This window comes from Scyliorhinus canicula, chromosome 9, assembly GCF_902713615.1.
Source record: "Scyliorhinus canicula chromosome 9, sScyCan1.1, whole genome shotgun sequence".
Taxonomy (NCBI): domain Eukaryota; kingdom Metazoa; phylum Chordata; class Chondrichthyes; order Carcharhiniformes; family Scyliorhinidae; genus Scyliorhinus; species Scyliorhinus canicula.
Window position 1 is genome coordinate 32,163,508 of NC_052154.1, and position 13,357 is coordinate 32,176,864.

The following is a 13,357-nucleotide window of genomic DNA, read 5'->3' on the forward strand; positions in this document are numbered from 1 at the left end:
TGGTTGTATAACAACAAAAGATACAAATACAAATGTAAACAGAATTCAGTCCGTAACAGCCCCCCCCCCCAACAACAACCATACCCTGCCAACATAGCTTTTGCACACAATTCACATGTCCCTCCATCTCCTCTCGCTGATCCCGCCTAAATTAAACTAAACCCTACGCCTCTCATTCCCTAACCCCTCTCCCATTATTGTATCTGCGAACAATTTAGTTTTCCCCGAAGAAGTTGATAAACAGCTGCCACCTCCGAACGAACCCCAACACTGATCCTCTCAGGGCGAAATTAATTTTCTCAAACCTGAGAAACTCAGCCATGTCTCTAACCCATACCCCTGATTTTGGGGCTTCGAGTCCCTCGTCCCTCCATGCTAATAAGATCAGTCTTCGGGCTACCAAAGAGGCAAACGCCAAAACGTCAGCCTCTCTTTCCCCCCCCACCCCGGACTCCCAGGTCTTCCGACGCTCCAAAGATCACCACCTCAAGACATGGCGCCACCCTCGTTTTTAGCACCGTGGACATGACATCAGCAAACCCCTGCCAGAATCCCGTAAGGCAGTGTTTTTCAAACTTTTTTTCCGGGGACTCATTTTTACCAACCAGCCAAGCTTCAGGTTCCAACCCGGCCGACCTTCGCAACAGTTGCTGATGTACCATCAATTGAACACGAGACGAGTTGCTGTACAAAAGTATGGCTTTAATCAGCTAGATGTTAGCCCTGCGGTCGACTACAGTAAATGGATGACCGCCGGGAGTACTGGGTATTTATAACCCGCCCTGGAGGCGGGGTTAACTCAGCCTCTCGACCAATCGGGGAGCCGTCACATGACTGGTCTCAACCAATCATTGAAGTGGTTGAAGTCAGGCAGTAAATGTTGCGGTTGCTAGAGGGAAGGGGCCCCTTGAAGTCAATGCTGAGACGTTCGAAGGGGCAGGATGCTTTGATCAGATGCGCGCGCTTGGGGTGGTAGAAGTGCGGTTTGCACTCTGCGCAGATGTGGCAGTCACGGGTTACTGTCCTGACTTCCTCGATGGAGAAGGTCAGGTTGCGGGCCTTTATGAAATGGTGGAAACGGGTCACCCCTGGATGGCAGAGGTCCGCGTGGAGGGAGCGAAGGTGGTCTATCTGCGCGCTGGCGCAGGTACCGCGGGACAGGGCATCAGGAGGCTCATTGAGCTTCCCAGGACGATACAAGATATCATAGTTGTATGTGGACAACTCGATCCGCCACCGTAAGATCTTGTCATTCTTAATCTTGTCCCTCTGTGCATTATCGAACATGAAGGTCACTGACCATTGGTCTGTGAGGAGGGTAAACTTCCTGCCGGCCAAATAGTGCCTCCAATGTCGCACAGCTTCGACTATGGCCTGGGCTTCCTTTTCCACTGAGGAGTGGCAGAGTTCGGAAGCCTGAAGGGTTCTAGAGAAGAAGGCCACGGGTCTGCCCGCTTGGTTCATGGTGGCCGCCAGAGCTACTTCTGATGCGTCGCTCTCGACCTGGAAGGGGAGGGACTCGTCGATGGCGCGCATCATGGCCTTTGCGATGTCCGCTTTGATGCGGCTAAAGGCCTGGCAGGCCTTCGACGACGGCGGGAAGATTGTGGACTGAATGAGGGGACGGGCCTTGTCGGCGTAATTGGGAACCCATTGGGCGTAGTAAGCGAAGAAACCCAGGCAGCGTTTGAGGGATTTGAGGGTATTGCGGAGAGGGAGTTCCATCAGGGGGCGCATGCGTTCAGGATCGGGGCCTATCACTCCGTTACGCACTACGTAGCCGAGGATGGCTAGACGGTCGGTGCTAAACACGCACTTATCCTTATTGTAAGTGAGGTTAAGAAGTTTTGCAGTTTGGAGAAATTTTCGGAGGTTGGTGTCATGGTCCTGCTGGTCATGGCCGCAGATGGTGACATTATCGAGATACGGGAAGGTAGCCCGTAATCCGTACTTGTCGACCATTCGGTCCATCTCCCATTGGGAGACCGAGACCCCATTTGTGACACCGAATGGAACCCTGAGGAAGTGGTAGAGGCGCCCATCAGCCTCGAACGCGGTGTACTTGCGGTCACTCGCGCGGATGGGGAGCTGGTGATAGGTCCACAGTGGAGAAGGCTTTGTATTTCACGATCTCATTTACCATGGCGGAAATACGGGGGAGAGGATACGCGTCCAGTTGCGTAAACCGATTGATGGTTTGGCTATAGTCGATGACCATCCGGTTTTTCTCCCCAGTCCGGACCACCAGCACTTGGGCTCGCCAGGGACTGTTGCTGGCCTCGATGACCCCTTCCTTCAGCAACCTCTGGACCTCGGACCTGATGAAGGTTCGGTCCTGGGCGCTGTACCGTCTGCTCCGGGTCGCGACGGGTTTGCAATCGGGTGTGAGATTAACAAACAAGGAGGGGGGGATCCACTTTGAGGAACGCGAGGCTGCAGACAGGGAGGGGGGGAATAGGGCCGCCGAATTGGAAGGTCAAGCTCTGCAGGTTGCACTGGAAGTCCAGTCCTAGGAGTGCCGGTGCGCAAAGGTCAGGGAGGACAAGGAGTTTATAATTTTTAAAAACCATTCCTTGGACTGTGAGGTCCGCGATGCAGAAGCCGGTGATGCGGACGGGGTGCGAACCTGAGGCTAACCGGATTTTGTGTTTTACAGGATGGACAGGGAGCGCTCAGCGTCTTACCGTGGCAGGGTGTACGAAGCTTTCTGTGCTCCCGGTGTCCAGCAGGCAGCCCGTCTCGTGGCCGTTGAGGTGGATCAGCGTCGTTGTTTTGGCGAGCGTGCGTGGACCTGACTGGTCGAGTTGAATGGCCGCGAGCCATGGAGAAGATCCACCGTCGCAGTCGTTGTCGGCCGAGTAGGTGCTGGCAGGACCTTGTGTGCTAGTCCAGGATGGCGGTGCCCAGGATCCGCACGTGGAGTTGGGGCCCCAAGATGGCGGCGCCCAGGACCCGCACGTGGAGTCGGGGCCCCAAGATGACAGCGCCCACGACCCGCACGTGGCGTCCAGGGCCCAAGATGGCGGTGCCCGCGGGACCCTCGTGGTTGCTGGGGGCGGGATTAGCGGTGCCGGCGGGCCGAGCAGAGTAACTGAGAGTGGGGGCAGAGAGGCGCGCAGGCCGGGCGCAGGGGTCCGGAGGCGGGGGGGAGAGATTGGCGCGGTGCGCTGGAAGGGCCCGGAAAGGCCCGGAGGGTGGGATCCCCGGTCGCTGCACGGTACAGCAGCGACCGGCTTGGCCTGGCAGACAGTGTAGAAGTGGCCCTTCTTCCCGCAGTTCTTACAGAGGGCGGAGCGGGCCGGGCAGCGCGGGCGAGGGTGTTCTGCGAACCCACAGAAATAGCAGCGGGGCCCCGCGGACTTGTCTGGGCGTCCCGCAGCGCAGGCCTGAGGGGGGTCGGGGGCGGCGGATGGCGGTGGGTAAGCGTGCCAGGAGGCCCAGGGTGCTGCAGCGCGGCTGGGGACGTAGGCGCTGGCGTTTAAATCAGCGACCTCCAGGGAGGTGGAGAGAGTCCGTGCCTCAGTTAGGCTGAGTTTGTCCTTTTCCAGCATCCGCTGGCGGATAGCGGCAGACTGCACCCCAGCCACGTAAGCATCTGTAATCAAAAGTTCCATGTGCTCCGTGGCTGAAACTTGGAGGCAGGTGCTATTCCTCCCCAGGACAGCGAGGGCCTGGTAAAAATTGTCTAATGACTCACCGGGGAGCTGTTGTCTGGTGGCCAGCAGATGTCGGGCGAATACTCTGTTTACCGGTTTAAGAAACTGTCCTTTCAGCTTATCCATGGCCGCGTCGTAATCTTTTTCCTCCAATATGATCGCGTAGGCCGCCATGCCCACGCTGGAATGGAGAATATGAAGCTTCTGTGCCATGGTGGGGGGGCTGCTTGCGGACGCCAGGTAACCATCGAAACACGCCAGCCAATGTTTGAAGATTTCCGACGCGTTCTGAGTTTGCGGGCTGATGCGGAGGCATTCGGGCTTGATCCGGAGCTCCATCTTCAAAATTCTAGCTGATTAAATTGATGTACCATTAATTGAATGCGAGACGAGTTGCTGAACAAAAGTTTGGCTTTAATATACTAGATGTTAGCCCTGCGGTCAACTACAGTAAATGGACGGCCGCCGGGAGTACTGGGTATTTATACCCCGCCCTGGAGGCGGGGTTAACTCAGCCTCTCGACCAATCGGGGAGCCGTCACATGACTGGTCTCAACCAATCGGTCAAGAGGCACATGACCGACCAGGGCCAATAGTAAGCCTGTGTTCTGCACCAATGGCAGGCAGCTATGCTAATCATACCACCACAGTTGCCAGCCGACCTTGGTGGCCCACGCTGACTGACCTGCGCGACCCACCATTTTCTCTTACCTTGTAATGTCAAGATGAAATATGGTGAACCTCCAATTTCTAGAGGATGAAAACATTTTCAGTTTCTGCATTTTATTCCTGTAAAATTTTATCAAATAAAGACAATAAAACTTGTAAAAAAAAAGGCTGCGACCGTATTTTAAAAATGCGGCCGCAGTACGCATGCGTGTCCGCGATGAGCGGGCATACATGCACAGTGCAGCCGCAGTTTTTTTATATGTTGGTGGCCATTTTGAAAGCCGCTTGCAGTCGGCATTATTAAAAGCCGGCTGTTGCGCGTGGATTTGCGCGATCGGGAGCGCCGCGATGGACAACTCCACCACCCACCCACGTGTCGCACCCCTGACTTTCACAATGTCTGCCCTAAGCTTGACATGCCCAAAACATGTGGACATGATTTGTGGGCCCTCCTGCACACCTCGCACACCTTTCCTCTACCCCAAAAAACCTGCTCATGCGGGCCACCGTCATGTATGTCCGATGAACCACCTTAAATTGTATCAGGCTGAGCCTGGCACACATGATGAGGACGTGTTGACTCTGCTCAGAGCATCCTCTCACAGACCTGTCTCTAGCTCCTTACCTAGCTCCTCTTCCCACTTATACTTCACCTCCCCTAACTGGGTTCCCTCCCACCCCATAAACTCTTCATAAATTTCCGAGACCTTCCCCTCCCCCACCCCCGTTCTAGAAACTACCTTATCCTGTATTCCCCTTTGGCGGTAGAAGGGAAAGGTCGAAATCTGCCTTCGCACGAAGTCCCTCGCCTGCAGATAGTAAAACCCATTCCCACCCAGCAATTCAAACACCTTCTCCAAATCCTCAAAACACGGAAAGCTCCCATCAATAAACAGATCCGCCAGCCTCTCAATCCCTCCTCTCTGCCACCTCCGAAACTCCGCATCCCACCTTCCCGGGACAAACCAGTGATTGCCACAAATTGGAGCCCATGCCGACGCTTCCTCCACTCCCATATGCTTCCGCCATTGTCCCCAAACTCTCAGAGCTGCCACCACTACCGGGCCTGTAGAGTACCGAGCCAGTGAGAATGGCAGAGGTGCCTTTACCAGTGCTTCTAAACCTGTGCCCCTACATGATGCCGCCTCCACCTGCTTCCATACCGGCCCCTCCCCCACTACCTACTTCCTGATCATGGCTATTTTTGCCACCCAGTAGTAATTCCTAAGGCTCTGCTGGGCCAACCTATCCCCCCCCCCCCCCCCCCCCCCCCCCCAGCCCTCAGCTCCGCTCCAACACCTTACTCGTGAGGTTTTACCCGCCCACACAAACCCAGAGATCACCGTGTTCACCCGCTTAAAAAAGGCCTTTGGTATAAAAATAGGGAGAAACTGGAAATCAAACAAATTTCAGGAGAACCTTCATCTTTACAGTCTGTACCCTCCCCGCAAGTGACAACGGGAGCATGTCCACTGAAGTCCTCCCACATTTGTTCAACTAACCCGGCCAGATTTAATTTATGCAACTGCTCCCATCCCCGTGCCACCTGAATTCCCAAGTATCGAAAACCCCCTCCCACCACTTTAACTGGCAACTCCCTCAGCCTCCTCTCCTGCCCCCTCGCCTGGATCACAAACGCCTCGCTCTTACCAATATTCAATTTATACACTGAGAACTGGCCAAATTTCCCTAAGATCCGCATAATCTCTCCCTCCCCCCTAATGGGTTGGAAATACACAGGAGTAGGTCATCTGTATATAATGAGACCCTGTGCTCCCCCGCCCTCCCCAGCCCCTTTTGACGCCCTCCGTGCCATCGCCAATGGCTCTATAGCCATTCATTGATGTTCATTGAATATTTTCTTGTAAAATGACTCCTTCCAAAGTGTAGCACCTCACACTTTTCAGGGTTAAATTCTATCTGCCCATTTGACCATCCCATCTGTATCTCCCTGTAACCCAAAACACTCACCCTTACTGTTAACCACCCGACAAATCTTTGTGTCTTCAATGGATGAGCACTGACTTCTGTGAATGAAAAACTCCAAAGTCGTGATGCTAAACGCATGTATTATACTTCTAACCACAAAACTTCATCTGCAAAATTGGAATTACAAGACAATTTGGGCTATGAATTTTGTCACTGTATCACTGCTACTGCTTCATGTTGGCCTGTGTTTTGTGGTCAGTGGTCACGTTGTTCACCACTGACCTTGAAGAAAGCTGCCCACAGAGATCTAATAATCTCAGTGCTCTGTATTTCACCTTCACTGATAATTCCATTCTTGTGTCTGCTCAAGGGGATCACTGATGTCGAATGACACTAATGACATCAAAAAGAGCTAAGTAACCAATCACATTGAGGAATTATCACAGTCAACAAACCAGGAAGTAATGAGCAAGTTTCATTCAAGCAGCAGATCTGACAGCATCTACAGAGAGAGAAACAGACTTAATTTTTCCAGACGAATATGACTCCAGAGTTGCTGTCAGACCACTTGGCATTTTACAGCATCGTCTGTTTTTGTTTCAGATTTCCAGCACCTGAAGGTTTTGCTTTTAACTAAGCAGGTTTTATTGTTCATTTTTTATAGTTTTACATGGTGGCATAAACATTGGATTTAGGTAGATGAAAGATATGTATATTTTACAGATCTATTCATTTATATTGTAAAATAGAGAAATTTGACATTTCACAAGTATAAAATTAACTTTTCAGGGCCAATGATGTCGTTTAGCAGTAATTAAGTCTTAGTGCATGAGTCCATTATGAAACCAGTTGCGCCTGATTCAAGACAATGTTTTCACAAGCTTTTACAGGGAGACTAATCCAGCCCAGCGAATTACTGCCTACTCTCAATCATTTGTACAGTGATGGAAGGGGTCATCAATAGCACTATCGAGTGGCACTTACAAATGGTCAGTTTTAGTTCCGCCAAGGTATCTCAGCTCCTGATCTCATTACGCTAGAGGTGACATCAAGGCAGCATTTGACTGACTGTGGCATCTAGCCCTAGCAAAACTGAGTTAATGGGATCGGGGACATCCCCCGTTTGGAAGGAGTGATTGGCTGGTTCGCATCATACATGGCACAAAGGAAGATGGTTGCGGTGGTTGAAGGTCAATCACCTCAGCTCCAGGACATAACTGCAGGAGTTCCTCAGGGTAGTGTCCTAGGCCAATCATCTTCTGCTGCTTCATCAATGACCTCCCTTCCATCATAAGGTCAGAAGTTCACTGATGACTGCACAATGTTCAGCACCATTCGCAACTCTTCAGATACTGAAGCAGTCCTTGTCCAAATGCAGCAAGACCTGAACAATATCCAGGCTTGGGCTGATAAGTGGGAAATAACATTCATGCCACACAAGTGCCAGGTAATGATCATCTCCAACAAGAGAGTCTCCAGAGCCTAAATCCCTGGAGCCTAGGCCCAGGTAGTGTTTTGGGTGGTCTCAGGGCAGGCAGAGGAGGTGAGGCCCGGAAAAAATGGACAGAGGAGAGTTGGGGTGCCGGTGGTGAGGCCAAGGGGAGATGAAGCACCCACCGGAGTCAGATCTTTTGGGGCACCTGATGTGAAAAGGAGGCCTGAACAAATTTAATGCTCGGGTTCCCTCCTTGTCCCTTAACTGTTCCAGCTCGCCTAAAAATTGAGGCTGGGCAGGAAATGGCCATTTAGTGGTCAGTAAATGACCACTTAAGGGCATCAACTGAGGCAAGGGCGGCAGGCCTTGCCCAACCCAACATAAAATTATAGTGAAGTCGGGGTGGATGGGAATCCGATGGGATGAACATCCAAAAAGATTTTACAGTCACCCCCCATTACAAACCCGCGACAGGAAAATGTAAAATTCTGCACCTAGCCTTTGCATTTAACCTGCGTCTGCGGATGCTGGAAGTGCCGTGAAACCACAGAGTAATGATGGAGAATATTGATAGGATAGGTCACCACCACTACAACAGAAAAATCTGAGCCGACCAGTTGGTAGATTGCCAGTGTGTCGTGTCTGGAAGTTGTCTGACTACCTCACTCCAAAGCAGCACTGCTTGTATCAGGCCCACCAAGTGACTTGGTACTTTAATGTTGAGATGAAGTAATTTTTTTTAAGGGAAATAAAATTTTGAGTGCATAGCCAGAAGAGTGCATATTATGTCTGGAAAGTTTTTATAATACACTGGTCAGACTATATTTAGTGTAAACTTGTGTGACCACATGCAAAGGGACGTTTTAAAAACCTTTAATAGTGAAATAGTGTGACATCTGCAGCACCATTTAATTAAATACAACTTGTTTACTGAAAGCTGTTGCTAAATTTGATTAACACCAGTATTTGTGTCTCAGCTGACTGCAGGAAAATGAACAAGCAGTGAAAGCATTGTGGATAAGATAGTGTCAGTCTTTGGCCATTGGAAGGGCTTTGCTTTGCTTCATTGGTATTGCAAATTAAGATTTAAGGAATGCAGTGACATATTTTCAAATCATTTTGAACTAATAAATCAGAGAAGTAAATCCAGCAACAATGAGCTGTGACACCAGCACAAGATGTGACATACAATTTCAGGTTTCACTGTGGAGCTTGTGGTGAATGTGATTCACACTATTTATAGTTGCCAATATCACTCCATGTATATATGTTCGTTATCTACCCATTGTAAGTGCAGTTGCACTATCCGACCACCAGAGGGAGTCGCTCTGGGAGTACGCAAGAGTTTGTTCTGGGCTCCTCCCTTGGCTCCGCCCAGGACTCCTCCCCCGGGGACCGATGTATAAAGATCAGTGCCTTAGAGCCAGCCTGCCAGTTCACCTGAAGTTCAACGACAAATAGGCTGGCTCTATTGTAAGTGTATTAAAGCCTCTGTTCAGATCCAACTACACGTGTTCGCTGAATTGATGGTTCCATCAGAGCTTATTCAAATGCATGATCCGATGCTCCAGCAATGTTACACTCTGATTAAAATCTGCACCTTGCACAATTTGTCCAGATAATCTAATGAATGGATGTCAATCTCCAAGTGACATAATATCACCTGCAAACAAAATAAATACAATGGAATTGATAAAATATAGTGGGCAAAGGCTGAAACTCTTGTAATATATCAACAAATTAATAAAAATTTGATGTAAAAGTCTTCTGAGGCTGAGCAGGAGTACGGGTGTTTATTAATGGTCATATAATACACCCACTGCATAAAGGTTCTTATTGCACTGACTTACAAACCTAGGCCTTGTTCTTCTGAACCAAGTAAAATTTTTAACATTCAATTAATAAATTTACTGTCAGATTTTCAGCAAAAGAGCCCAAAAATATAAGGAATCATTGGACTTGACCACTTTTGATAGATAAGTGCATTTCATTTGGGACGGCACGGTGGCACAGTGGTTAGCACTGCTGCCTCACTGTGCCAGACCCGGGTTCAATTCCCGCCTTGGGTCACTGTCTGTGTGGAGTTTGCATGTTATCCCGTGTATATTCAAAGGTTCGGTGCAGACTCAATAGGCCAAATGGCCTTCTTCTGCACTGTAGGGGTTCTATGAAACATTTTATATTCCTTCACAGGATATGAGCATCATTGGCCAGTCCAACATTTATTGCCCAACTCTAGTTTGCCCTTGAGAAAATGGTGGTGAGCCACCTTCTTGAATTCCAACAATCCATGTAACAAATGTCCTAATAACAAGCCAGAACTGTGTTTTTATAATAACCATTACTTCTATTGTTTTCCCCAATTGAGGGGAAATTTAGCATGGCCAATCCACCTACCCTGCGCATCTTTGGGTTGTGGGGGTGAAACTCACGCAGATGGGGGGGGGGGGGGGGGAGAATGTGCAAACTCCACATGGACAGTGACCCAGGGCCCGGATCGAACCCGGGTCCTCGGTGCCATAGACAGCAGTGCTAACCACCACACCACCGTGCTGCCCACGAGCTAAAGAATTGTAAATAAGAGATAATTCACCTTTTGGAAAGATCACACCCAATGTCTTTTTTCAGCAATACACAGAACAGGCAAAATTAACGTCACAATATGATTTATAACTATGTGTGCATGCATTCATATTTACTTCTTACTTCCCCCAAGAATGTTCGTATAAGACACATCAATCGTAAAGATATTTATTTCAATAAGTATCAAACATAAATATACCACACAGTCCTCTGGAAATTATCTTTAATTCTCCTCAGCTCCAGCTGTTCTCAGGAATAAAACTTTCATTTACCTCTACCTCTTGTTGCAATTTCAGCCAGCTACAGTTTAATACCCAACATATTTCCCCTTTCATTAGTTCCGATGAAGAGCCAACAGGACTTGAAATATTCACTCTGTTTCAGTCCTGACAGGTGCTGTCAGACCTGCTGAGTTTTTCCCAGTATCCTCTGTTCTTGTTCCATAATGGCACATTCTGTCCTCAAACCAACCTTTCGGTGAATTATCTCTTATATACAATTTTTCCTTAGATCTGACGAAGTAAATGGGTTTCACAACCTTTCAAGTTTGATGGAATACCTTTAAACTAATTTAGCTAGTGGCCAGCACGGTGGTCAGCACCACTGTCTACGGGTTCGATCCCGGCCCTGGGTCACTCTCTGTGCAGAGTTCACACATTTTCCCCGTGCCTGCGTGGGTCTCACCCCCCACGACCCAAAGATGTGCAGGCTGGGTGGATTGGCCACGCAAAGAAATAATTGGGGACTCTAAATTTAAATAAAAAACACATTTAGCTGAAACTCCAAACGAAAGCGCCTCTCTGGATTGCACTTCTTACACACATTGCTGACATCATGGGCAAGATTCTCCGGCCTCCCAGCCCCTTGTTTCTTGCCAGCAAAAGGTGGCGCACTGTTCACTGGCAGCGGGATTCTCCACTCCCGCCACTATCAACAGAAATCCCCATTGAAGCCACCCCACGCCACCAGGACACCCGCCAGTGGGAATGTGCCACTGGCAGGACCAGAGAACCCACCACCAGAGAAATCCGGCCCACACCCCCAGCTCTAAGTCCACTCACAGTTTTGTAGCTCCATCTCTTCTATTCTAACTTTATTAAGCAAGCATCTGTCACCTTTTAGAGTGTCATTTCTTTTTTTTTAATTTTTTTTTAATTTTTATAAATTTAGATTAGCCAATTATTTTTTCCAATTAAGGGGCAATTTAGCGTGGCCAATCCACCTACTCTGCACATTTTTGGGTTGTGGGGGTGAAACCCACGCAGACACGGGGAGAACGCGCAAACTCCACACGGACAGTGACCCAGAGCCGGGATCGAACCTGGGACCTCAGCGCCGTGAGGCGGTTGTGCTAACCACTAGGCCACCGTGCTGCCCTAGAGTGTCATTTCTTGAGGTGTTCTGGTAATCTTTAAAGCACATCATTTTAGTCAGATTGCCATTACAACTTTTGTCTTCCCAGACCTAGGAATGACCTCTAAACTATTAACATGAATCATAAACTATATATTCACAACAATAATAATATGAGGATCATTTAAGTTTGCTAATATAATTAATTGTCAAATGATGGTTATATGTAAATGATTGGATGCAATGAGTATTAATTATTAAATGTAGTCGTTAACCGATTTAAGGATTAGTCAGTGTAGTAATTGTGAAAATCAGTGAGGAAGCTGATTAAACAGTGAGTAGTATGAGATTAAATTCAATGAGTACACCTCTCTACCTTGCTTTCCTCCTTTCGAAACTCCTTGAAAAGCTATCTCTTCAACCAAACTTTTGATCATCTGACATTTCAATACGGTAAATGAGCGGAATAAATATAAGTTATTGTGGAGTAATTCATTCTAAGAATTAGTCAGTAATTAACATTGCAGCTACTGACGTGAAAGTGTTATCTCCAGTTCAGTAAGGACATTATTTACATGGCTTGGCTCCTGCCTAGAGCTTTTAATTGTCCTGTTTAGGAGAGATATCCATACGTGCCTGTCACACACATGGGCATAACTCTCTTTTAATATATACAAATGAAAATGTTGAGAGAGGGTGAATGGAGAATGTCTCCAATCTCTAAACGTTTCAATTTTCAGATAGATGCACAAAATATCCCAAGGTATTGAATGTATTTATCCACCATAAGGTGTGATCCATAGTGGGGGCCGACCCCAATCCTCAGGAAGACTTTGTTTCACTGGAAGCCTTGACTTCAGATTTAGTTTTAAACTGGTGCAAAGTTGAAATTGCTTCAATCCATGTTAAACTGGCAGTGGAAATGCATCTGCAGTTATGATGAGAGTAATTAAAGGATTAAAAACAGAGTAGGTAACTTACCTTAATAATGTTATAAAGACCCTGGTTGGTACTGCTTCCTGATGTCAGAGTTCAGGGTCCGGTACCGCACTGGATTCTGTGTTTAAGGTTAAAGTTCACTTTGTTGCTGCAATAAAAACAGGAAATAACCAGCTGGTCAGGGGGCAGGTGAAACTGAAATGCTTGACCTGCTGAGTATCTTCAGTATTGTCTGTTTTTATTGCAGATTTCCAGAGTCTTCAGTATTTTGCTTGTGTTAGGGACAAATGCTGGCTTGTGCTGACAAAGCTGAGCAAGGTGGTTACCCATGGAGTTGGTTTCAATGGGATGAACATTTGTTCTTCCAAAAAGTACCTTCATATATCTAAACAAAGGGAAAGCCCATCCAATAGAAGCTCACCTGCTATAATTTCTTACAACTGGATAGAGTCAGTCCTCACCCAGTTCGTCGATCATAGGTCATAGACTTTACAGTGCAGAAGGAGGCCATTCGGCCCATCAAGTCTGCACCAGCCCATTGAAAGATCACCCTATCTAAGCCCACATCTCCACCCTATCCCCGTAACCCAGTAACCCCATCTAACCTTTTTGGACACTCAGGGCAATTTATCATGGCCAATCCACCTAACCTGCACATCTTTAGACAGTGGGAGGAAACCGGAGTACCCGGAGGAAACCCACGCTGACACGGGGAGGATGTGCAGACTCCGCACAAACGGTGATCTAAGCCGGGAATCGAACCTGCGCCCCTGGAGCTGTGAAGCAACTCTGC

The 13,357-nt window shown here is 48.4% G+C and overlaps 1 long non-coding RNA gene across 1 annotated transcript; it reads right to left on the minus strand.

The window, feature by feature from the left end:
• Positions 1 to 8,546: 8,546 nt before the first annotated feature.
• On the minus strand, positions 8,547 to 12,693 carry LOC119970969. Its single transcript, XR_005461704.1, has 2 exons — positions 12,607 to 12,693; positions 8,547 to 9,352 (listed from the first exon to the last, which is right to left on the minus strand). It is a non-coding gene; the product is annotated as an uncharacterized LOC119970969 (long non-coding RNA).
• Between the last annotated feature and the right edge of the window lie 664 nt (positions 12,694 to 13,357).